At 49.1% G+C, this 24,353-nt stretch overlaps 1 protein-coding gene across 1 annotated transcript in view; it reads right to left on the bottom strand.

The window, feature by feature from the left end:
- STX1A (syntaxin 1A) overlaps window positions 1-24,353 on the bottom strand; it is a 443,582-nt gene that overhangs the window by 189,427 nt on the left and 229,802 nt on the right. The window lies entirely within an intron of this gene.

The following is a 24,353-nucleotide window of genomic DNA, read 5'->3' as shown; positions in this document are numbered from 1 at the left end:
TAGAGGCTCTAAGAAGTGCTAAAAAGTAAAAAGCAAGACCATTGGACTTTCCATTTATGCAACCAGTATCTGGAGCAACATCCCTGTATCTATCAGACCTACCCCAAAGCTGCTCCAATAAAGGGACAAGCATTTGCAATGCAATAGGTCTCGCATTTACACAAGTTTGAGCTATTGGCATTGTAAAGGTCATTGCCTTATTTACATAGATAAAAGGTGTGGAAAATTAGGGAAAGTGATGTACATAAGCAGCGTTCATTTGCCCTTTTCCACCCCCCCCCCCCTGTAAGCACCATGACTACCGTGAAATATCGACCGCATCACTCCGCCAGTAAAAGCCCGTACCCTTATGTACATGACAGCCATTCCTAGGCACCTTGGCCTTTTGCCCGCTCATTGGAATCCCCGGCTTCCCTCCTGCGCGTATCTTAACCCCCTCTCACATGCGTAGACCATGAAACCCTCTCCCTCTGCGCGACCCTGCTATGAAAAGCAACCCTCCTGCTTGACCCACGCAAAGCCCCCCCATTTCCTCTCGAAGAAGCATCCCTCGCCTCAGCTGACATAACCTCCCAGCTGTATCTGACTGCCCCCCGTTCTCTCATGTACGCGTCATAAGACCTCTCTCTCTGTGCGACTCTGTCCCTGTGCGTACCCTGGCTCCCCCCTCCTCCCTCACATGGACAAGTCATAAACCTTCCTCTTCTGCAAGACCCTGTCCTTGGGAGTCACGGCCGCGCCTGACCAACACCTCCTTTCCTTTTATGAATAACCCCTCTGTTAGTAAACCCTCCCTCCGCGATGGACTGCCCACACATGTCCGAGGCCATCGCCTAAGCCGGAAGATACTGTTTATTGCCCCTCATTGTATTGAGCCACTCCTCTTCAAAGAACCCACTATTGATCCTGGCTTCCCCACCCCTGGGGATACGATCAGGCGCACACATCCTGATAATCAGCGGAACACTCAGCTGCGTGATTGCCCCTTCTCTTATCGACAGTTCAAGGGTCTCTATTGTAAACATATGTGGGGTAGGATTGACACGAGGATTATGGGGATGTCTTTTCCTTGTTTCACAATGTCATGATTATAATGCCAAGTGTTTTGTAAGGTATAAAAGACGATGTCTCAGCTCACTTGTTAGAGCACCTCCCGAAAGACACTGTGTTTCGTGTCCGAAATGACAGGCTCTCCTCATGAGTAATAAACTCTGTTCTTGATTCCTGCTTCCGGCGCCCGTCTCTTTATTTGGTAACTATTCAGAATGGGAACTAAGAGGCGACTTGCGCCAGCAGCCCGGGCATCGATACTAATATGGGCTCACCTTTTACAATTGGCGTCCCAACGCGGGGTCCATCAGTGACATAAGGTCCAGTAAGAGAGATCCAGATGATGAGGTGAACATCTAAACGATTGGAGTATACCTGCCTTGAGAGGGCCCTCGTCCGGCTGCCGATTGAATGAACTTCACCGATTCTGAACGGACCTCTCTCGAGTGACCTATTGTCCTGGCTGGAATCCCACAGGAATGCTGCATAGAGTAAGAGAATGATCGGGCGCTGGAGGAGGAAGACGAAGAACTGTCCACATGGTCCGGTCCGGGTAAGATTAAGTAGGGTGTTTTTTACGCCTGATTGGTAGGATGGTTTTATCCATCTGATTGATTGATTGATTGTATTGGAATCGGTATTTGAATACTGATATTGTTGTTATTGGTTCATTTAGCTTTGGATGCTACTTGAAATATTGGTTCTCTTCTTGAGAACGAGACATTCTCTGTTTGCAAACAGCGGCGAATAGGAACGTTCATCTCTCTTTGCAGATAGAGAAGGGTAGGTAATGCAGACCTTTGTCCCCGTTGTAATCCGTCATGCCTACCTTTCTCCCCACTGATTATTTGATATCGATTAATAATCGATTGTTGCTCTTTGAGATCTTCCCTGTCCACAAACAGAGACGAATAGAAATATTCTGTCTCCCTTTGCAGATAGCGAAGGGCAGGTAATGCAGACGTTTGTCCCCGTTGTAATCCGTCATGCCTGTTTTTCTCCCCACTGATTGATTGATTGACTGGACATTGTTGTCCAAGGAATTGTTTGTTTGAGGTATTTTCTGTTTGCAAACAACGTGGAATAGAAATATTCTGTCTAGTCTTTGCAAGTAGTAAAGGGTAGGTTATGCCCCTTTATGATTCGTCAGTCCTACCCACTCCCCACTGATTGACTATTATTTGGGGGGGTCGCTCACCTGGTCCGTCCAGGAGGCTACCCTTATGGAGGACACATGCCCCCACTTGTTGGCCATTTATTGGAAGTAACCCATCTGGTCCGTCCAGGAGGCTACCCTAGTAAGTGGAGGTACATCATTTGGTCCGTCCAGGATGATACCCTAACGAAGGGATATGTGTTCCCCTCTGATCGATAATCTAGTTCCACCCCGGACCATTTATTGGAGGTAACTCATCTGGTCTGTCCAGGAGTACCCCTGATGAAAAGGACATATAAAAATATGAAGTGATCACCGTACCCTGTTAACAGAAACTATTAGCTCGAAACACGCTAAGGAAAAGAAGGAAAAATAAAAAGAAATCGGGCTAAGTCAGTAACCCCCTGATGAGCTTTAGACTTCACTAAAAATAAGAAACATTAGAAGCAGTTCGTAATAAGAAATATAAAATGGCGAAAAGCTTGACAGCAAGGCAGCCATGAGGTAGCAAGGTTCCGCTGCCTACTCCTGCTCCAAACATGTCTGCCTCATTGCCCACCACGCCCAAATAACGGTCACATGAAATAGGAACAAACCAATAGGTACCTACCCCCATTCCGGAAGCTCCTGAAGCGTAACAGGTCCGCGGTCACGCCCATCCGGAAGGCGAGGCCTCGATGCGAGCAGGGCTCGGCTGGCCGCAGTCGGAAGGGGAGGCTGTGGGGCGGACGGCCCGCAAATCGCAATGATCTCTCCTTCCTTCCCTCTCCTGCTGCCCTGCAGGCCACGGGGGGGGGGATGTCTTGCCTCAGCCACCGACCCCCCCCCCCCTCTCTCACCTGATCCGGCTCTCATCGAAGGCCGAAGCCAAGGCGAGGACGGCGGCGCTTCTTTGCGCAATAATGGCTGCAACTGCACTCGGCGCCTGACAGTTGCAGGTAGTCCCGCCACATGGCCACGCCTGACAGTTGCAGGTAGTCCCGCCACATGGCCACGCCTGACAGTTGCAGGTAGTCCCGCCACATGGCCACGCCTGAAAGTTGCAGGTAGTCCCGCCACACGTCAAAAGGGGGGGATGTCTTGCCTCAGCCGCCGACCCCCCCCCATCTTCATTGCCTGGCACGGCCGTACCGAAGCGCTGGAGCCGGAGAACGGCGCGGGGTCGCTGGAAGGGGGAGGCGGCGCGAACCAGCCTCCCCCACCTCCCTCCAGGTGGAGGCTTCCAGCGACACCCCAACGCTCCTGCTTAAAGAGGGTCCATATGAAAAAGCGGTCCTTTGCCCGGGACGGGCACACGTCCTGTACCTTCTCTCCTCAACTTTGAAGATTCTATGAGAGCCGGGGGGGCCCCGACCCCTCCACATGGGCGCCCCCGTCCTCCTCGCCGGGAACAGCGACATCGGCGCGCTCCTGCCGGCGCCAGCCTCAGTTTGGAAATGACTAAAATTCAGCAAGGATACAGATTTGTTCAGTTCCGGTGGAACATCAGAATGACCCGGTAGGAAAGAACATTGCCGCCCTCCCCACTTTTTGACTGATGGTTTATGCTGCTAGTCTGTTACCCCATTGCGATAAACTTTTTGAACTGACCAAAGAGGTTCCGGTCCAACCACGAGTCATTGGAGACATTCTGACTATAATGGGACCTGCTTGACCTCGCCCAAAAATGGCGCCGATACAAAAATGAAACTTTCAAACTCCTTGTTCATCTTGATCGCTCAAACCTTGATGCTCCGAGATATGTATGCAGTTTTGGACAATGAAAGTAGATAAGATGGACATTGATTATGTGTTTGGAAAAGAAAGCGATATAAGATAGATAACGATTATGTGTTGAGACAATGAACTGATTTAGGGTGGGTACTAAATACGTTTGGGAAGAAATGAATTGGTATGAAATAGGAACTGATTGAGCATTTGGACAATGAATTGGTAAATATTAGGTCTTGAGTAATAGTTGGACAATGGGATAAAATTATTGAAAAATTGAACTATTGACATGCATCATACTTGCAGTGTAGAAAAGTTCGATATGATTTTATTGCACTACCGCACTTTTCTGAAATAAATGATCACCGACCTCTTTCCCCTTATGCACAGTTCCAGTCTGCTCCGTGGCCGGCCCACTGGGTTGTAGGCTCGTATTTGTGCACCAACATTATTAATTAAAGGTATTTCGAAAAAGGAAGTAAGAATTGTAGCAGTTGCATTAATGAGTTTTTTCTAATGTGTTACTACTGTCTCTAATATAAGCGAAAAATAAACAGCTTTATTAAGGTTGAAGGGTAAAAAAGGCCCGATATTTAGCAGCTACACTATGTATCACAGGCAGCCGGAAAAGTGTTTTTAGACGCTTTTGAGCGATACCACAGAAATACCACCTGACCGCCACCCTTGCACACGACCTATAAGGCCCCGATCGTGTGATTCATGTAGATACGCAGACCATCGATGATCATCTATCTGACGCTACTGATCCCTCTGGGCTTAAACGCCGAGATGGTAGAGAATGCGGCCAGTAGAGATAGGTCGAGTATGTGGTAGGTAAAAACATTTTCGGATTTATGCAAGTTGATGTATTTTGAATGTTGCCCCCACCCCCTTCCTTCTCCTCCCTTCTGCAGGTCACGTCGGAACGTCGGCTGAAGTATGGAGGAGTGACGATCGAACAAACCGACGGAAAGGGAAGGAGGGGATTTGAGCATAGTACTTATGCTAGACTTAGAGATGACTGTTCCTCTTTAGAACGTAGCGACTGGGAGGATGGACTGACATAGAAACTTGACGGGTACTGTATGACGGAAATTGACTCGAATTAGCACGTTAGATATTGTAACTATGACGGTTTACTAGATAGGGAAAGAACAAAGAAGAGTCCTGGGGTAAGGGTTCCCAGGCACCACCCGTCTGGGAAGATTAGAAAGGTCGTTGATGTTCGAAATGTACCACCTCCTTCTCACACTATTATAGATATAATCAAGCTGTCTGACTGTTCTCCTGATCAATACCCTCTGTTGCCTCAACCTGGAGAACTTCCCACCAAAAGAAGAAACTCAAAAGTGGTTTAAAATCCAACCGTGGGCAATAGCCCGACCAGGTTAATTTCTGACCGGCTGACCGAGGTGTAAGTATTGACTATCGAGAACGCTCGTAGCAAGCAAAAGGAAAAAGGAGAAAAAAAAGAGCTCAGCCCATAGATAAATAGGATATTAAAGATACGCAGCATGCGCAAGGAGATCCTTTTTGGCCAACAACTGTCCTGTGTTTTGTCGTAAATATCTTTGTATGTAATACATGTACTGTCTTCCTTCGTCGGAGTTTGTGCGTACGTACTGTAGGGGTTTGTGTCCTCCTTCTGTTTGCGTCTCCTTGTTGCCTGACCCCTGTTCTTCTGAGTTATAAGCACACTAAATGACCTATTTTTGTACACGTCTCTCTCTCTCCCTCTTTCCCTCTCTGTCCCCCTCTATCCATTTCTCTCTCTCTCTATCTCTGTCTCTACATGTCATACGTGTACCGAATGGCTCGTTTAGGATGCAGACGACTCTCACTGCCTACGAGAGTCCCCCTGTTCCATCTTTCTTTTTATGGTAAAAATTGTGTCTTGCTGGCACTGGTCTGATTGGATACTTATTGAACACGAAGGTGTTCAGCGAAATTTACAGAAAGTAAAATGATTGTAATTTGCCATGCTACTACCTCTCCTTTCTGCAAAATGAATGAACTCCAATTGGCTAAGAAAGAAAGGACAGGTAAGACGACTACGGACCCCAAATCTGGCCTTATATAAGGGAACTACATGTCAATGGCACCTTATTTTTCAGTTCGTTAGAGACAAGCGCCAACGCCTAGATTGACCCCCAACGCCCAGATTGCCCCACCCTCTTTCGCACCCAAGCGCGAATGCCCGTAGCATCCCCACCCCACTTGACCGACCCCAGCTGCTGTCCCCGATATATACATAGTGACCATGAGTAACTGTCGCCCCTCGAGAAAACCTTGTTTTTCCCTGACTCCCGACGATAGCGCCCCTGCCCTGTTTGAGAGGGTTAGCCAGCCTTGAAGGGAAATGTTAGACTGAATAAAGGCCCAGGTTTGAAAGACAAGTCTCCGCTGGAGATTCCGGAAGGTTGAATCTGATGAAATGCGCAGTTGGTAGGAGTCTGATTTCTCTCTATTTTTGTGTCGTGAATAAGCTTGGCATGAACTCAGTAGGAATGCTGACATATGCACTGCTTGGTAATAAACCTCTGACTGTGACCGATGAACGTATCTCCCAAGTGCGTAGGATTGAGGGAGGAATTCACATGCATAAATGTCTTCTCCTGCCAGTTCTCTAAAGCTTGTTTTGTACCTATTCAAAGATATATGATGACCGGTGGAGAAGGGTCGGACGTGACGTACAGCCTGGCTGCAGATCTTGAGACACATGTGACCTCGACCAAAGGTGGAGCTGCAGAGCAACAAGATACGGGACGAGACAGCAATTTCAGACGTGGAAAACGAAACCTGACGGGCTGCTCTGAAGCCCTCCGTCTGCTAACCCACGTGTGCCTGAAGTCTCCGTCCCCCTTTTTGGGCCCGATTGATGGGCCTGCTTGCTTGTTATCCTTTGCTCCCTTGGTCCCTTTAGTGTGTCCCAGGGAATCTGACACCACTCCGTCCTCCCTCCTATCGACTATTTGAACCACACACCCTCTCTTCCAAGTGATTTTTCGTCAAAAGGAAGAGCAGCATTCAGGTGGGAAGAGGGTGTTGCCACGGAAATATAGGTGCCGAGCATAAGACACCACCAAAAGGATTGGTTAGGGAACAGGACTGTGGTCTAACAGCAGAGGACTGACCGCACCCTGCAACGCGTAAGGATAGATCCGAGCTGGACCTATAGCTCCACCGCCGGTGCTCAACAGCGCCAACGAAAAGATACGGACGAGAGCCTACCAGTGATGGCTCACTGCTAAAAAGACACTGGGACGAAGAGATCTTGTGTATTGAACTGGATTCCTCCCTCGACTATTTGATCAAAATTTTCATTTGTTACATTTTTAAGAAAGTCAGAGGCATTTATGCCATGTAGTGCGTTTAAGTGTTCCTATGTGCTGCATTCTGCCAATCACATCAACTGTCCATGATTATATGCCATATGTTAGTATTGACAAATGCTAATTCATCAACCACACATGTTTATATGTACGCTCATTAACTAGGGAGAATAGGAAAATGAACTCTGTTATGTAAAAAGCGGCGACTGTGGAAAATTAGGGAAAGTGATGTACATAAGCAGCGTTCATTTGCCCTTTTCCACCCCCTCCCCACCCCTGTAAGCACCATGACTACCGTGAAATATCGACCGCATCACTCCGCCAGTAAAAGCCCGTACCCTTATGTACATGACAGCCATTCCTAGGCACCTTGGCCTTTTGCCCGCTCATTGGAATCCCCGGCTTCCCTCCTGCGCGTATCTTAACCCCCTCTCGCATGCATAGACCATGAAACCCTCTCCCTCTGCGCGACCCTGCTATGAAAAGCAACCCTCCTGCTTGACCCACGCAAAGCCCCCCCATTTCCTCTCGAAGAAGCATCCCTCGCCTCAGCTGACATAACCCCCCAGCTGTATCTGACTGCCCCCCGTTCTCTCATGTACGGGTCATAAGACCTCTCTCTCTGTGCGACTCTGTCCCTGTGCGCACCCTGGCTCCCCCCTCCTCCCTCACATGGACAAGTCATAAACCTTCCTCTTCTGCAAGACCCTGTCCTTGGGAGTCACGGCCGCGCCTGACCAACACCTCCTTTCCTTTTATGAATAACCCCTCTGTTAGTAAACCCTCCCTCCGCGATGGACTGCCCACACATGTCCGAGGCCATCGCCTAAGCCGGAAGATACTGTTTATTGCCCCTCATTGTATTGAGTCACTCCTCTTCAAAGAACCCACTATTGATCCTGGCTTCCCCACCCCTGGGGATACAATCAGGCGCACACATCCTGATAATCAGCGGAACACTCAGCTGCGTGATTGCCCCTTCTCTTATCGACAGTTCAAGGGTCTCTATTGTAAACATATGTGGGGTAGGATTGACACGAGGATTATGGGGATGTCTTTTCCTTGTTTCACAATGTCATGATTGTAATGCCAAGTGTTTTGTAAGGTATAAAAGACGATGTCTCAGCTCACTTGTTAGAGCACCTCCCGAAAGACACTGTGTTTCGTGTCCGAAATGACAGGCTCTCCTCATGAGTAATAAACTCTGTTCTTGATTCCTGCTTCCGGCGCCCGTCTCTTTATTTGGTAACTATTCAGAATGGGAACTAAGAGGCGACTTGCGCCAGCAGCCCGGGCATCGATACTAATATGGGCTCACCTTTTACAAAGGCATTGTCATTTACAATGCTAATAGCTTAAACGCTTGCAAATGCGAGACCTATTACTTGCCAGGTGAATGGAATGGAACAATGGGGATTGCCAATGGCAGTCTGTGTACTGAAAATTGGAGGTTTCAAACTTAGTACCAGAGTTAAAGTGGGACAATTCCCTACTGGGGCTGTGGTAGGGGAGATAATGCCAGAGGGAATCAGAGGAGGGAATGACAGAACACAGGGAGAGGGTACAGACTATATATATATATAAATGGAAGGAGATATTGGAGGGCAGGGAAATAATGAGGTGATCGGATTGAGGGAAGACGGAGTGAAAAGGAGTAGAAAGAGCGTAAGATATGATGGACGTAGAGTCGTGGGAAGCAGTGGACCATCAGAGAAATAAATGGGATATGAATGACGATTCAGACTTGAGGTCCTGAGACGACATTAATGGGACAGATGCAGGGAGTATGGGCAGATGGCATGAAGGGGAGCCTGAACGGATCTGGGGTCACTGCAAACACCCCACCAGGGGTCGCAAACACTCCAAATGTACATTGTGGAGGCTGCCAGCAAAACACCCCTACAGCAGCACTCTGGCGGGGCTTCCAATGTGTCTAGCCCAGAGGCTCCCCTGGCGTTGCTGTTTCCTTCTGTAGGTACGGCAGCTCAGACTTCCTTCATTGGCTTTACATGGGCTTGGGACCCTGCTGCAGGCAGAAGCTCCTGTAGTGCCTCCTGCTGAAGTTACTTCCTTCCCTTCCTCCTTCGGGTCGGGGTGCGAAGAAGGGCACCTGCCAGTTACTAGTGCCTCTGGGACCACACACCCGGTGCCCAGCGCAGAGGTAGGACATACGAACAAGCAGTTTACGATTTTTACCTTATGCCGCACAAAGTGAGGAGCGAGGGTGATGCGCCATCCAGCATTTCACACAGCGCTTTCTCCTGCCTGCTTTCCCCACCTCAGAGGCTGCTCGCAGAATGCAACCTGTACAGCTCCGAGGAAATGAGAGTCCTCTGACTGCCAGCCCGCCCCTCCCCCTTACACACTGGCACGCACGCCCCATCCGTTCCCTCATTTTCACAGAGCTTTCCAGGTTTCACATCGTGAAAACCGTTCTGTACATTGTGACGTTCTTTAATATTTATAAGGGTGAAGGTGTGTTGAGCGAGTTGAGCACCCGAGCGCTTTGGAAAAACAAAAGTGCAATTGAATCAGGCTTGCGAGGCGCTGCTACTGCATGCAGTTGGCTTGCTTGGACGGAAGGGGGACAGTAGATGTGCACACCACGTGGCTGTACTTGCGTGTGCATGAGTGCCAATCGCCAAAAGCCCTGCGCGTGGCCATCTCTGTCCCACTTCGGAGGCAAGTCAGTGACAATAGATCTCGTTGGTGACAGCGCTTTCGCGCTGTGGTCACCAGGCGAGACCTAGATAGCTGAAGCGACACCTCTCCAAACAACACTGTTTCACAACAATGTAACAGACACCTCCACTCTCAGACCTCAACTTCTCCTCCAATCACTTAGTTTGGACTCTTGCCTTTGACTCAATGCAGCACTTCACTAACTTTTGACTAGGTTCACATCATACAAATACTGAATACATACGTAAAGTATCTTACAGTCTCTATATTTCTGCCTACATGTGTGATAATATGGGATTCTTAGAAACCATAATGAATTTCAAGTGTTGCTAACATTGAATTATTTTTTAACTATAATGAACTAGAAAGCAACTCAATTTACACATTTTATCGCACATTCCTTAATATTTTCTCCTAAGTTTAGCTATATGGCACAACGTTTAGAATAATTATACTATTCTAAGATGACCAGGTACTTCTGCCATGCAAACTAAAGATGCATAAAATAAACATTGAAACTGGAGTCTTTCTACTTTCATGTCAGTTGCTTCCTCTCAGATCAGGAGCTTTCAGTAAGATGGCAGAAGAGGCGCACTGAGCAGGCGTTTTTTTCTCAATAATTTGCTTATTGTTTTTAGGACTGCTTGACGGCTTTATCTGTTACCAGAACTCATTCATGAGCTTCCTTAGTTCAGGCAACAGAGGAGGGGCCATTTCAGGGGACGAAGCAAGTCTTACATCCCTGTTGCCTTAATTGCTGTAAAGGTCCCACCAAAGATGGGAGTGCAGCTCGTCCATGTAGGAGGCTAGTGAGCGCTGCCCAGGAGGGCTCTCAAGGAAGCAAGGTGGCTCTGCTAACATGAAACATATTGGCTTTGAAAATGCTTGGGTTTTTATTATGAGAGCGAGGCTGAAAACAGCAGATAATATCTGGAGAATGAATATTTTCTGTCGCAGCTACCAACTAAAATTGGAACTGGGACAATGTAAACATATGGAAAACGCTGATGGCTGATCCAAAACATGATGAACGTTCCACTAAACCAGTATCTGAATGGCGCCCAGCAAAACAAGCCACTTGCTGAAAAGGTTCAACCAAATGCATCTGTATGTTCTGTGTTGTGTGGTGTGCTGACATGAAGTCTTGCCACACAACGAAGCGGTCTCTTGCTAGACCTAAAAAGTATATCTATAATAGAAGCATTAACCCACTGTGGTCTCTTAAAAGAAATGTATTACCTAAGAAATAACATTCTTTGCGGGACATTAATGCTCTGAGATGTTTCAATAACTTACATCTGGGACTAAAGATTATACTCAGATCTGACCGGTAAGAGCATTCACCAGCTGGGGTATCTTACTGGTAATGTACCCTGAAACATAGATGTCTGCTGGGGGTACCATAATGCACTTAGATATCTTAGAATATAAGAAAACAGTCTGTTTGTGACTAATCAATACGCAAGAAAAACCTTACTATCAACTGACAGGAGCCCAGGATCCCAGTGCCCCCGGCAAAGCTGCCATCTGTCCCAGATTTCTTCACCATTAAAAACAGTAGGATAAAAGTGGTCGCTGCCCCTCAAAAGTACAAAATATACATATCCAGCATTAAATACAGCATGCTCTGAAGTTTTTCTCCAATACAGTTTCAACAGATGAAACACGTTTTGCTGCATTGAATTAGGCAGGATGTTTCTCCCATTAGTGCTTTACACACTAGAAACAAAGGTGTCCACAAAGAAAGCCACCAGAACTCTTCAATGACCAGACATTGGTCCAGTGCTCACTGTGCTACTGGAACCAAGCTACACCCAGATGAAAAGTCCCAAATAGCCCAAACCTGGTCTTCGGTTGCTTGTGTTTGGCAGTTCAGGCTGGACTGTTCCTGCTGGAGCAGGACCTAGGCTGATTTGCAGATGGCCGGGTCTAATCGGAGGTGGAATGGTGGGCAAAAAAAACGATTTATCATAATTCTACCCCTACTGCTTTGCCAGTAGTTACATAGTTAGGATGCAGCTCCTACTACTTGCCAGTGGTGAGACTATTTGCAAGCATTGCTCCCATCATCTTTTGTACGCTTACTGGCTGGGTCTACCCTAAGGTGGCATGGTGGATGCTAATTGTTTGTGAAAACAGGGTGGACCTGGTGCCTCCTGTTCGGCTAAACCTTGATATTGCCACCAGTTGGATTCGTACAAACAGGTACTTAAGTTCACTCTTGTCTAGATCTAGCAAGTACAGAAGTAGTTAGTGGGGTTGTACAGACACTGAATGGAAACCTTTGTTTTTGCACCCGACACTGAAATGATTCCACTTGGCTTTGTACATCTTTGTGGTTGCTGGTGCCCAAGCCAAGATGTTCCTGCATTCCTCTGGTGTATCCAAATGACTAAGAGGTCAGGCACCAGGCTGTCAGGCTCAGCAGCTGGAGCTCACGGTGGAGTATCTCGCCACTGTTTCTGGACAGCAACTTACACAGCATTTTCAGTGGTATCAGCGGAAGTGCAGATTAGTCTTATGACTTTGCAACACTGGAATAGACATGGCGGAGCAATGAGAATCAAGGTACCTCGATCGGCCGTCAACTTGGACAGTACACTGGGGACCAGGGGAAGCAGATGAAGGGTTTATACAAAGATGTTGGACCATTGATCGAGAGTGCATTGACCCTGGTTCCTGACTGCCAAACATGATAGGGTAGCAATTGCATTTCTTGCTGTTCAGGATAGCAAACAGGTCAAGCATGATGCATCCCCACCTGTGGCACACGTAGTCCACTTGATCCTGGTGGAGCTCTAACTCATGGCAGAACAATAGTGCTTAACTGAGTGTGCCCATCTGATCATTTTGATGAGCTGATACGTTTTCCACGGCCATGTCATTGTGGTGGGAGAGGCCCCAATCCCAAAGCAGCTGCGCCTCTTCCGATACAGGCCTGGACCATGTTCCTCCCTGTTTGGGATGTTGTGGTGTCTATCCTGATGAGGAACGCAGGACTTGACCAGTCGATCATGTATGGAATGATTGTCTGCCCAAGTTTAATGGCACAAAGCTACAAGATATTGATGTAGAGCATCTTTTCTGCATCTGAACAAAGACCTTTGGTCGACAGATCTTCATGTGAGCTCTCAGCCCTCGACAGATGCATCAGTAGTTAGCACTACTCTGTCTGATGAAGATTACATGGGAGGCCTGGGCTGAGATTTGTGGTAATCCTCCACCACAGCAGAGCCTCTTTCATCTCTCTTGTAACTTGTACCATGTCTTCCCATGAGCTGTCCATCTGCTTCCATCAATTGTCCAGTTCTTGCTGAACGGGTCTCATCCAAAGCCTGCCAAAAGGTATAAGGCCTATGAAGGATGACATCAGCAACAGAGATTTGTATTGTCTGACTGGTTGGCAGTAAAGATCTACACCATATGTTGGAGTTTCATCGTTATGTCCGAGGGCAAGGCTTTCCACAATTGCGTATCCAATACTTCTCCCACAAATTACATTTTTGCCACTGGTTTCAAAGAGGACTTGGTTATGTTTAGAGATAGTCCTAGCCTTTGAAACATATTGATACATTCTGCCTTAGAAGCCTTTCCTCTTTCCTTGATGGAGCCTTGACGAGCCAGTCGTCCAAGCACCGGTATAATTGGTGACCCTGTGGAAGGCAGCAACTGGTGTGCAATTGATGAAAATCTGGGGTGCTGATCTGAGACTGAATGGAAGTGCCTTGAATTGATAGGGCTGACCGGTCATTGAAAAACAAAATTACTTTCTGTGTTTTGGCATATGGGTATTTGCCCACCATGTGGGGGCAAGATGGAAATATTCTCCTGACCTGCAGAGACAGAAATGGTACAATTGTGGAGAGTCACATTCACTTTTGGTTGTGCTGGGAGAGTGATTGAGTGGCACTCATCTTCCTTTTCCATGTTGATTAAAGCCTCTCCTGCATTACTGCCATCTTGCGCAAGCCACAAAAAGTGGCTGAGCTGTGACATTGATACTACAGAACTCCAAGTGAATTCTCCATGTCTGTTTTAATGTTTGGTAGGGCTTTGCCCAGATGTTTCACAAACAGGGTGTGTCCGTCAAATGGCATGTGCAGAATCTTTGCTTTCACCTCTGGACAGAATGCTGTAGACCACAGCCATCTCCATTTTCCTAAAATACCTGCACATGATGCTAGCTTCAGAAGCAATGTTCGCTGAAGAGGTTTGTGCTACATCCTTGACTATTGCCCTGGCAGTCTCTCTCTTGTCTTCCGGGTTATGAACGATTAGTGGTGAGATGGATGCTTTTTCTTTGTCATAGACAAGGATAACAGGTGTCACAAGAGAAGATGGCATTTCAGTGAAGGAGTCAAAGGAGCTGGACTTTTGCACAATCCCATATGCAGATTGGTATTCACCCATCCTACTGTGTTTTCCTGTTGGTAGGTGGCTGCACGCCCTTAAGGTATTAAAACAAGCTTTGGAATATCCAGATTCCAGATTTTTACACAGCCTATGTGGAATTGCTTGGTCAAGCGGTGGTGAAAAGCTTTATTCGAGTTGTACACTCATAAAAGCACAAAACATACATTTTAAAATACATTACAAATAAAATTCCTAATCCGTACACATAAAATACATTTTAAGAAGTTGTGCAAGCTTTGACAAAAAAAAAAATGTTGCAATTATTATAAAATTTAGTACATGTTGGAAGGTAGAGCCCTCCGCCTAATAGACCATGCCCACCCCAAGTATTTTGCTGTTCCCAGCACAATAGGCATTTCAGTGGAGGTACAAATGATTCTCAACCCCTCAACACCGCTTAATACCCCAAGGTTTCTACAAACTGGGACCAACCATGCTTTCCTTGGTTTTGCATAGGCCTCACACAAAAATAACAAGCATTTACAATGCAATGGTCTCGGCATTCTTAAAGTTAGAGCTATTGGCATTGCGCATGACATTATTTTTATTTATGTTTTTGTTTTTAAAACATAAATAAATGGCATTGTCATTTACAATGACAATAGCAGGGCAGGAGAGCAAGCACAACGAACGAGGGGGTAGGACAGCAAGCACAAGCAACGAGGGGGGCAGGAGAGCAAGCACAAGCAACGAGGGGGGGCAGGAGAGCAAGCACAACCAAGGAGGGGGGGCAAGAGAGCAAGCACAACCAACGAGGGGCAGGAGAGCAAGCACAAGCAACGAGGGGCAGGAGAGCAAGCACAACCAACGGGGGGCAGGAGAGCAAGCACAACCAACGGGGGGCAGGAGAGCAAGCACAACAACGAGGGGGGCAGGGGCAGGAGAGCAAGCACAAGCAACGAGGGGCAGGAGAGCAAGCACAAACAACGACGGGGGGAGAGCAAGCACAACCAACGACGGGGGGAGAGCAAGCACAACCAACGACAGGGGAGAGCAAGAGAGCAAGCACAACCTACGAGGGGGGCAGGGGCAGGAGAGCAAACACAAGCAACGAGGGGCAGGAGAGCAAGCACAAGCAACGAGGGGCAGGAGAGCAAGCACAAACAACGACGGGGGGAGAGCAAGCACAACCAACGACGGGGGGAGAGCAAGCACAACCAACGACGGGGGAGAGCAAGAGAGCAAGCACAACCTACGAGGGGGGCAGGGGCAGGAGAGCAAGCACAACAACGAGGGGGGCAGGGGCAGGAGAGCAAACACAAGCAACGAGGGGCAGGAGAGCAAGCACAAGCAACGAGAGGGGGAGAGCAAGCACAAACAACGACGGGGGGAGAGCAAGAGAGCAAGCACAACCAACGAGGGGGGGGGGCAGGAGAGCAAGCACAACCTACGAGGGGGGCAGGGGCAGGAGAGCAAACACAAGCAACGAGGGGCAGGAGAGCAAGCACAAGCAACGAGGGGGGCAGGGGCAGGAGAGCAAACACAAGCAACGAGGGGCAGGAGAGCGAGCACAAGCAACGAGGGGCAGGAGAGCAAGCACAAGCAACGAGGGGCAGGGCACTATCAAAATGTAACTCTCCAATGGCTATAAAAGAAAGCGCTGATGAAATTCACACCCTCCCATATTATGGCAAACTCTCTTCCGTTTAAATAGAGCAGAATATAGCAATCTGTATTACGCATATTGAGACAAAATCTGCACCTCACAAATGAAAGCTCTGTAAGTGAAAGCACCCTATGTTCTAAAATTGAACTTGCTTGCGCAACTTTGCACATCACACACTGTTTACATTGTCGGCAGTGGGCGTGAGATGGTGTAAACACGCAGAGAAAACAAGGGCATAATATCAGCTGTTGCACTGCCAGCACAATCTATGTTGGGCAGTAGTTGGTATCAGCCTGCAGCCACGCTCTGCACTTTTCATGGCCCCTAGAGAGTACAATACAATGAGTAAACAACACCAACTCCCTCCCCCCCCTTCCAGAAAGATGCCACGGAGGGGTTATCTGTTAGCAAAACAGATGCATTTCACACAAAAACCCGTGCCCTCGCTCTCTCGCCCCACACATGGCATCGAGACAACTATGGCACGTGATGGGTTTAGCTACAGTCTAGATTTCCTACAACCGCATCCCAGAAATTTCGGAGCAAGCTAGCATCCCGCGTGACGCCTTCATAAGTGCATTACAGATTCAAATCCCTTTCAAGAAGCAGGGCACACAAAAGGCTGACAGCTCTTAACTGAAAGGGAAAGGCTTCGCCTGCAGTATTTCCCAGGTAGCCTTTCCAGTAGAGGTTCATGAAACTACATTTTCATTTTGAAATATTTATGATTTCTCAGAGATTACTCTATGAAAGAAAAAGGCCTGGAAGCAGGAACACAAAAGAGAAACACATTGATGTTTAAACAACTAAAAGCAAGTGTAAGGGGTGGCGCGAACCCACATATCAGCACAGAAGATGAGGAATGAGAAACAGGCTCTGGAGAAAACATGGTTTATTTCCCCTTCACCTTGCAGATTCTGGACTCGGATGTCGCTTATCTGTCCAATCAGCTCCTCCCGCTGGAACCAGTCCTGTTCGTGCCCGGCCATGGGGGCTATCCAGGGTGAAATGATAAATGCTGGAAACACACACCAAACGGTTCAAAGAGAGCGTGGCAGCGGAGGGGTCTTGTTCCTGTGCCAAGGGGGAAGGAGGGCGGAGGGCAGCAGCTTCCCAGCTCAGGGAGCAGAGCGGGAGGGGGAAGGCGGGGGGGGGGGGGGCGTGGGCAACACCACACTTCAAAGAGAACCAGTGGGGGGCGGCACTAGAGTGCCGGGATCACACCTGGTGTGCCAGAGGAGCTGGGATGAGTTATGGGTAATCCTGCCCAGGATCACACGTGGTCCCGTCGAGGACCTGGTGGGGGGTTTCGGCCAGTCTGTCCGAGATCACACGTACTCCGCGAGAAGCGCGGGGAGAGATGCCGGTGGGTAATGGAGTCCCAGCGATAAAGGTGCTGAGACTCCAGCTGGGGGGTGTCAAGTCAAGTCAAGTCATAACATTTATATAGCGCACTACATACCCAGAGGGTTTCAAGGCGCTAGGAAGGGGGGTAGGATTAATTGTCGAATATCCACGTTTTAAGCTGCTTTCTGAACGCTAGGTGATTCTGGGTGAGGCGAAGGTAAGCGGGGAGTGAGTTCCATGTTTTGGCAGCCAGGTAGGAGAAGGATCTGCCTCCCATGGTGGTCTTGTTGATGCGAGGTACAGTGGCGAAGGCTTGGCTGGAAGAGCGAAGTTGGCGAGAGGGGGTGTAAAAGGACAGTCGAGAGTTGAGGCACTCTGGTCCGATGTCGTAGAGTGATTTGTGTGCGTGGGTAAGCAGTCGGAAAGTAATCCTCTTATTGACGGGTAGCCAGTGGAGGTCTTTAAGGTGACCAGAGATGTGTTCGTTGCGTGGGATGTCTAATATGAGCCTGGCTGAGGCGTTTTGGATTCGTTGTAGTTTCTTCTGGAGTTTTGCGGTAGTACCTGCGTAAAGGGTGTTTCCGTAGTCCAGTCGGCTCGTGACCAGAGCGTGGGTGACTATTTTCCTTGTTTCGGAGGGGATCCAGCGAAATGTTTTTCTGAGCATGCGAAGAATGTTAAAGCAGGAAGAGGATACGGCGTTGACTTGTCTGTTCATTGATAGTGAAGAATCCAGGATGACGCCTAGGTTTCGTGCGTGGTCTGTCGGGATGGGTGCTTTTCCGAGGGCTTCCGGCCACCAAGAGTCGTCCCATGCGGAAGGGGATTTGCCTAGGATGAGGACTTCTGTTTTGTCTGAGTTTAGTTTCAGACGGCTTTGTTTCATCCATTCGGCGACTTCTTTCATTCCCTCGTGTAGGTTAGTTTTGGCGGTGCTGGGGTCCTTGGTGAGAGATAGGATCAGTTGAGTGTCATCCGCGTAAGAGATGATGTTGAGGTTGTGTTGGCGTGCGATGGCCGCGAGGGGGCTCATGTATACGTTGAAGAGGGTGGGACTGAGTGAGGATCCTTGTGGTACGCCGCAGATGATTTCTGAGGCCTCTGACTTGAATGGTGGGAGGCGGACTCTCTGGGTTCTTCCAGTGAGGAACGAGGTGATCCATTCCAGTGCCTTTCCTTGGATTCCGATGTTTCTGAGGCGTTGTAAAAGGGTTTTGTGGCAGACTGTGTCGAAGGCTGCAGAGAGGTCGAGGAGGATGAGGGCGACTGTATCTCCATTGTCCAGTAGAGTTCGAATGTCGTCTGTTGCTGCGATGAGGGCGGTCTCAGTGCTGTGTTTGGCTCGGAAGCCAGATTGTGAGGAGTCGAGTGATTTGTTGGCTTCGAGGAAGGCGGCGAGCTGGTTGTTGACAGCTTTCTCGATGACTTTGGCCGGGAATGGGAGGAGCGAGATGGGGCGGTAGTTTTTGAGTTCGGTGGGGTCTGCTGTTGGTTTTTTCAGAAGGGCGGTGAGTTCAGCGTGTTTCCAGTCATCTGGGAAGGTGGCGGAGTTGAAGGAGCAGTTGATGACGTCTCGGAGGTGTGGAGCTATGACGGAGTCTGCTTTGTTGAAGATGTGGTGAGGGCATGGGTCTGTGGGGGATCCAGAGTGGATGGAATTCATCAGGCGGATGGTGTCCTCAGTGGAGATTGGGTTCCAGGCGTTAAGGGTGTTAACGGGGGGAAGGTGGTCAGCTGATGGTGGGGTGGGTTGGCTTCCGGGTTGGTTGTCAAAGCTGTTGTGGATGTCAGCAATCTTGTTGTGGAAAAAAGAGGCTAGGGAATCGCAGAGGGTTTGAGAGGGGGTGATGTCGTTGGAGTTGGCCGAGGGGTTGGAAAATTCCTTGACGATGTTGAAAAGTTCCTTGCTGTTGTGGGCGTTGTTGTCAAGTCGATCTTTGAATGCTGTTTTCTTGGCTTTTCGGATCAGTTGGTGGTGAGTACGGGTGGCGTTTTTGAAGGCGTCCTTGTTGCTGATGGATGGGTCTTTTTTCCAGGCCTTTTCTAAGGAGCGGCACAGTTTCTTGGATTTCTTGAGGTCGTCGTTGAACCATGAGGCCTTCTTGATGCCAAGTTTGTGTTGACGTTTTTTCAGTGGTGCTAAGTTGTCGGCGGTGTTGGATAACCAAAGGGTGAGGTTGGAGGCGGCTTCGTTGGCGTTAGAAGAGAGGGCTGGGGAGGTTTGAAGGAGCGATGTGGAGATCTGTTCTGTGGTGATTTTGTTCCAGTTTCTTTGCAGAGTTGGTTGGGGGTGGATGATGGGTTTCGGCTTGTTGTAGGTGAAGTGAACGCAGCTGTGGTCAGTCCAGAGGAGATCCGTAGTGTGGCTGAAGGAGACATGGTTGCTGGAGGTGAAGATGGGGTCGAGTGTGTGACCTGCGATGTGGGTGGGGGAAGTGACCAGTTGTTTAAGTCCGAGGTTGGCGAGGTTGTCCAAGATGGTGGAGGTGTTGCGGTCGTTGATCTTTTCAAGGTGGAAGTTGAGGTCTCCCAGAAGGATGTAGTCTTTGGAGGGGAGTGCGTGTGGAGTGATGAAGTCCGTGATGTCCTCACTAAATTGTGCGCGGGGTCCTGGTGGCCTGTAAAGGAGGGTGCCTCTGAGTGTGGTCTTGGGGTCGATGTGGATCTGGAAGTGAAGGTGTTCGGAGTTGGCGAGGTTGGCATCAGAGCTGGTTGAGATGCGGATAGTTTTCTTATGGACGATAGCGATTCCTCCTCCTGTATGGTCGGTGCGGTCCTTGCGTGTGATCTTATAGTCATCAGGGATAGCGATGGCGATGTCAGGGGCGGAGGAAGCGTTCATCCATGTTTCCGTTAGGAAGGCGACGTCAGGAGAGATGGTGTCAAGTAGGTTCCAAAGGTCAATGGCGTGCCTGTGGACCGATCGGGTGTTGAGAAGGTTGCATTCTAAGTGGTTGGGGTCGGGAATCTGTGGTGTGGTCGTGGCGGAGAAGTTGTCGGTGCCGCAAAATTTGCAGGAGAAGCAGGAGAACGGTCCATGGGTGCGTCCAGGAGCGGCTTGGACGCAGTTGGGGGCGCGACCGGGGTTGAGGGCTAGGAGGGTGGTGGCATCGTAGGTAATGCGGGGGGGCTGGGCAGCGCGAGGGGCAGGGGGTCTGGCGCTGGGCGCGGTCCAGGCGCGGACGGGCGTAGACGGGCTTACCTTTGGCGCGAATTGGGCGCGGTCGCTGCGCGTGGACGCTGCGCGCAGGAACTACTGTCATATATGGAAAGTGGAGGGGGAGGGGCGAGGGCGTCTCAGCTGGGAGGCGGGTCTGGCACACGAGGAGGACAACAAATAAACAAAATGGAGGCGGGGGGGAGGAGCAGAGCGGAGCGCTATTGGAAAACGCGCAGACAATGTAAATAAAGAGCCAAATGAATACTGCCATGGATCACACTGTGTGCCAGGGAGGCGCTGGGACTCCAGTGGGGAGTTAAAGCGTAGAGTTCTGCCCTGGATCACACCGTGTTCCAGGGAGGCGCTGGGACTCCAGCAGGGAGTTAAAGCGGCGGTGAGTACTGCCCTGGATAACATCGTGTGCCAGGAAGGCGCTGGGACTCAGGCAGACTACCGTGGATCACACTGTGTGCCAGGGAGGCGCCAGGTTTCAGCCTGGTCATTGACCTGTAGTTGGTTATGTGGCGGTGGATGACGAGGGTTACATTTGGAGTCTGTCACGATCCCCTTTGGAGGATCCCTTTGCACAAGATCACATCATGGAAGGATGCTGTGCTGCGAACACCGCTGTACCGGTGAAATCTGATTGGAACCGGCAGCAGTAGCACCAGCAGGACCTGAAGGTGTTAATTGGGGAGCAGCGACCGTAGGAGCGGGCAGTAGTGCCAGCAGAGGGCTGGAAGGGTCTGAGCAGGCACCCCTGGTGAGATGATCCGAGGGTGCGGACACTACATGTAGGACTGGTGCACTTGGCGCATGACTAAGTATGTTGATCCCTGTGACGAACTACGTTTCCATTCACGCCAATGTCTATATTACACTACATGTCCCAGCGCGCTATGATTCGACAAACCCCCCCTATCTATCCCTTTTTGGGTGATGTCGTTTTTCTTTGTTACATGGCGCTTTGAAACAGACGTGGCGGTATAAAACTACAACCCCCTTTTCTTCCTCATTTCCGGTACAGTGTGCGTCCTGATCCCGTAGAGGTGACCTGGGCCAGTGTGGAAGTTGCAGCCGCCGAGAGAGACTTCTCGCCTGCTCCGTGACTACTTCCTCACCATGGTCGGTGGGCGTTCCTCTGTAATTTTCGGACATTTAGGCGTAATCACGGACAGTGGGCGGGCGGGAGGGAGGAGGCATGGACAGTGGGCGGGCGGGAGGGAGAAGGCAACTACTTCCTCACCATGGTCGGTGGGCGTTCCTCTGTAATTTTCGGACATTTAGGCGTAATCACTGACAGTGGGCGGGCGGGAGGGAGCACGGACAGTGGGCGGGCGGGAGGGAGAAGGCACGAACAACGAGACGGCGAGAGGGAGGGTGTGGGGGGCGGGACTTAAAAAAAGACATGGAAACGCCCCCGAATCGCGTCGTGACGGGTAAAGAGTAATTGACAACCCTCTCTTCCAATGGCTAGCCTCCATTTATGGAGCTAGCCAATTGAAGAAGGGGTGGGTTCAAGTCCCCAGTATGCTAACATAAGATCTCGGCTCCGCCCCCCCACTGCTTCGCAGTGGGACGGTAGCCTCGACCTAAAAAGTGGGTAATGCTTTCATTGGGGGCACCACATACCGGGCAACACGAGCTATTACTACTCCTCCACCTACCCGTCAATGACCTCAAGGGGAGTGAACCTGACCTTAACTGGAAAAATAACTTCCTATCTGTCGGGACAGTTATACTGTCCCAATACTGTTCCAGTGCAGGTCTCGCTTTGATTTCCATAAATCTACCCCCCATTGTTTCTGCATGTGTACTCCTCCAGAGCTTGTGTTCTATATAATCCCAATATATGGCCTTAATGGTATTTTTACTTGGGAATAATTCCCCAGAAGGATTTTCCCAAAGGTTAGAGAGTCCGAGCTCGACAAGACCAACCCTGAGCGTCTTCAACCATGTTATTTTATGAAATGTATCCGATTTGACTAGGGCTAGAAACCCATCAGCATAGTGTCGGATCTCTGGGGTCGTCCAAAGCCGTCTCCAATAAAGGATAGGCCTTAATCGGGCACGGTCACTAACCAATCTCCTTCCTAAATCCAGGCCACGTGGTATTAATGGCGTACTCTGGGGGAGACTTGTTATTCCCCTCAGAAACCTATTCACTGATATTTGTAGGGTAGGGAGCCTCTCAAAACCCCATACTTCTGCCCCATACAGGGCTGCACCCAAGGCTTTAGCATCGTAGACCATGAGGACCGGTTTTATAGGCCTAGTTTTTGATTTTACTTGTTCTACCCGGAGCGCCCCTGAAATCTGCTGGTGTCTCAGTACCGCCTTCTCAATGTGTCGTGACCAACCTGGCTTGCTTGATATCTCTACCCCTAGGTAAGTAAAAACATTTACTACCTCAAGCTCGATGTTATTCAGAGATACCCTTGGTTGGGATCGGCGCCTTTGACCAAAAACCATCAGCTTTGTTTTGCTAACATTGACTTCAAGACCATGTTTCCTGCAAAACATGTCAAATATGTTCAGGGCGCGCTGGAGTCCTGCCGGGGTTTTGGACACAATTAGGGTGTCGTCAGCAAACATCAGGATCGGGACCCTGATGCCCGCTAGCGAGGGTGCATCCACACTAGCATCCAACATCCTATCCACAATACCATTGATGAACAGGGAGAATAGCAGGGGTGCCATTGCGCATCCCTGCCGTACACCCCGCTCAACAGGAAAATTAACGGTAGATTCCCCGGTCAAGCCCTTTCCACTGAATCATCCCCAGACAAGGAGGTATCCCCCTTAGAAGGAAGGTCTTTCTTTCAATAAATATAGGGTCAACCTCCTCTCTCTAGCCTTCAGTGTCTTGGAAGAAAGGTTTTAAAAATGTCATAGTGTGAAGCCTGGTGCACTAGATAACGGCAATAAATGCACTGCTCAAGTGGATGATTTATATAGACCCTCTTTTGACCACAGGTAGAGCAGGATTTAAAAAGATATGTATTTATCTCTGTCAGCCATGATGGCAGTTGCTGACATAGGAGAGGACTTCCTAGCCCACACAATTGATCCTTTCCACAAAATTACCCTACATACAACTTTCAGTACTGTGTAAGCTGGAGATAGGGCTAGTTCAACCCCAGTGTACCCCAGGGAAATAACAGATTAGAGCAGATCTCTTCTAATGGGCTTACACACACACAACATGTAGTAGAAATCTGAGCTATGGTGCCCTCGAGAGAGAATATGAGAACCTAGAACTTCCACCACAATGGCTGAAAGTTGTTTCCTTGTACGGAAAAGCTGCAAGAAAGGAATTAGGGTCCACCTTGCAAGTGCAGGCCTTTAGCACAGGGCTCTCTGGGGTGGATGCTGCATCAAGAACTTTGGGACAGCAGGTGTTGGACTGCAGCACTTCACAACTTGGAAATCGGCACCAGCAAATAAAATGGTTTAGACCAAGCTGACATAATCTTGTCAATCAGAGCCTCATTAAATGGCAACTGAGGTTCTTAGAAGAACCAGGATGGAAAATCTCTTTAAGAAAGTCTTAGTCTCTCCTGTTCTAGCACTTTTGCCACCATCCTGACCACAACTGCAGAAGAAGTACCTTCTTTGGTAGGGAAACCTGGAGGAAAAGACAGGATTATATATGGAGAGGCTTCTAGGACACTGACATCTTGTAAATCAAGATAAAAGCCAGCAACAGCAAAATGAGGGGGTAATAAGTTGTCCCCCTCATCACCATCCTTGTCATTTCAGGCAGTTGTAGGCCTTGTACTTCATCAGAGTCAGTCCGCAAAATAGCCTCCATCCTCCTTAGGTATTGCTGCATAAGAATGGCAGAATGGAAGGAGAGTCTTTGTCCATAGTTAGTTGTGCTTTTGTTATGGCTTA

Source organism: Lissotriton vulgaris, chromosome 2_1 (assembly GCF_964263255.1).
Source record: "Lissotriton vulgaris chromosome 2_1, aLisVul1.2, whole genome shotgun sequence".
In the NCBI taxonomy this organism is placed as follows: domain Eukaryota; kingdom Metazoa; phylum Chordata; class Amphibia; order Caudata; family Salamandridae; genus Lissotriton; species Lissotriton vulgaris.
Note: the sequence above shows the minus strand (reverse complement) of the source record. Positions and strands in the feature narration are given on the sequence as shown.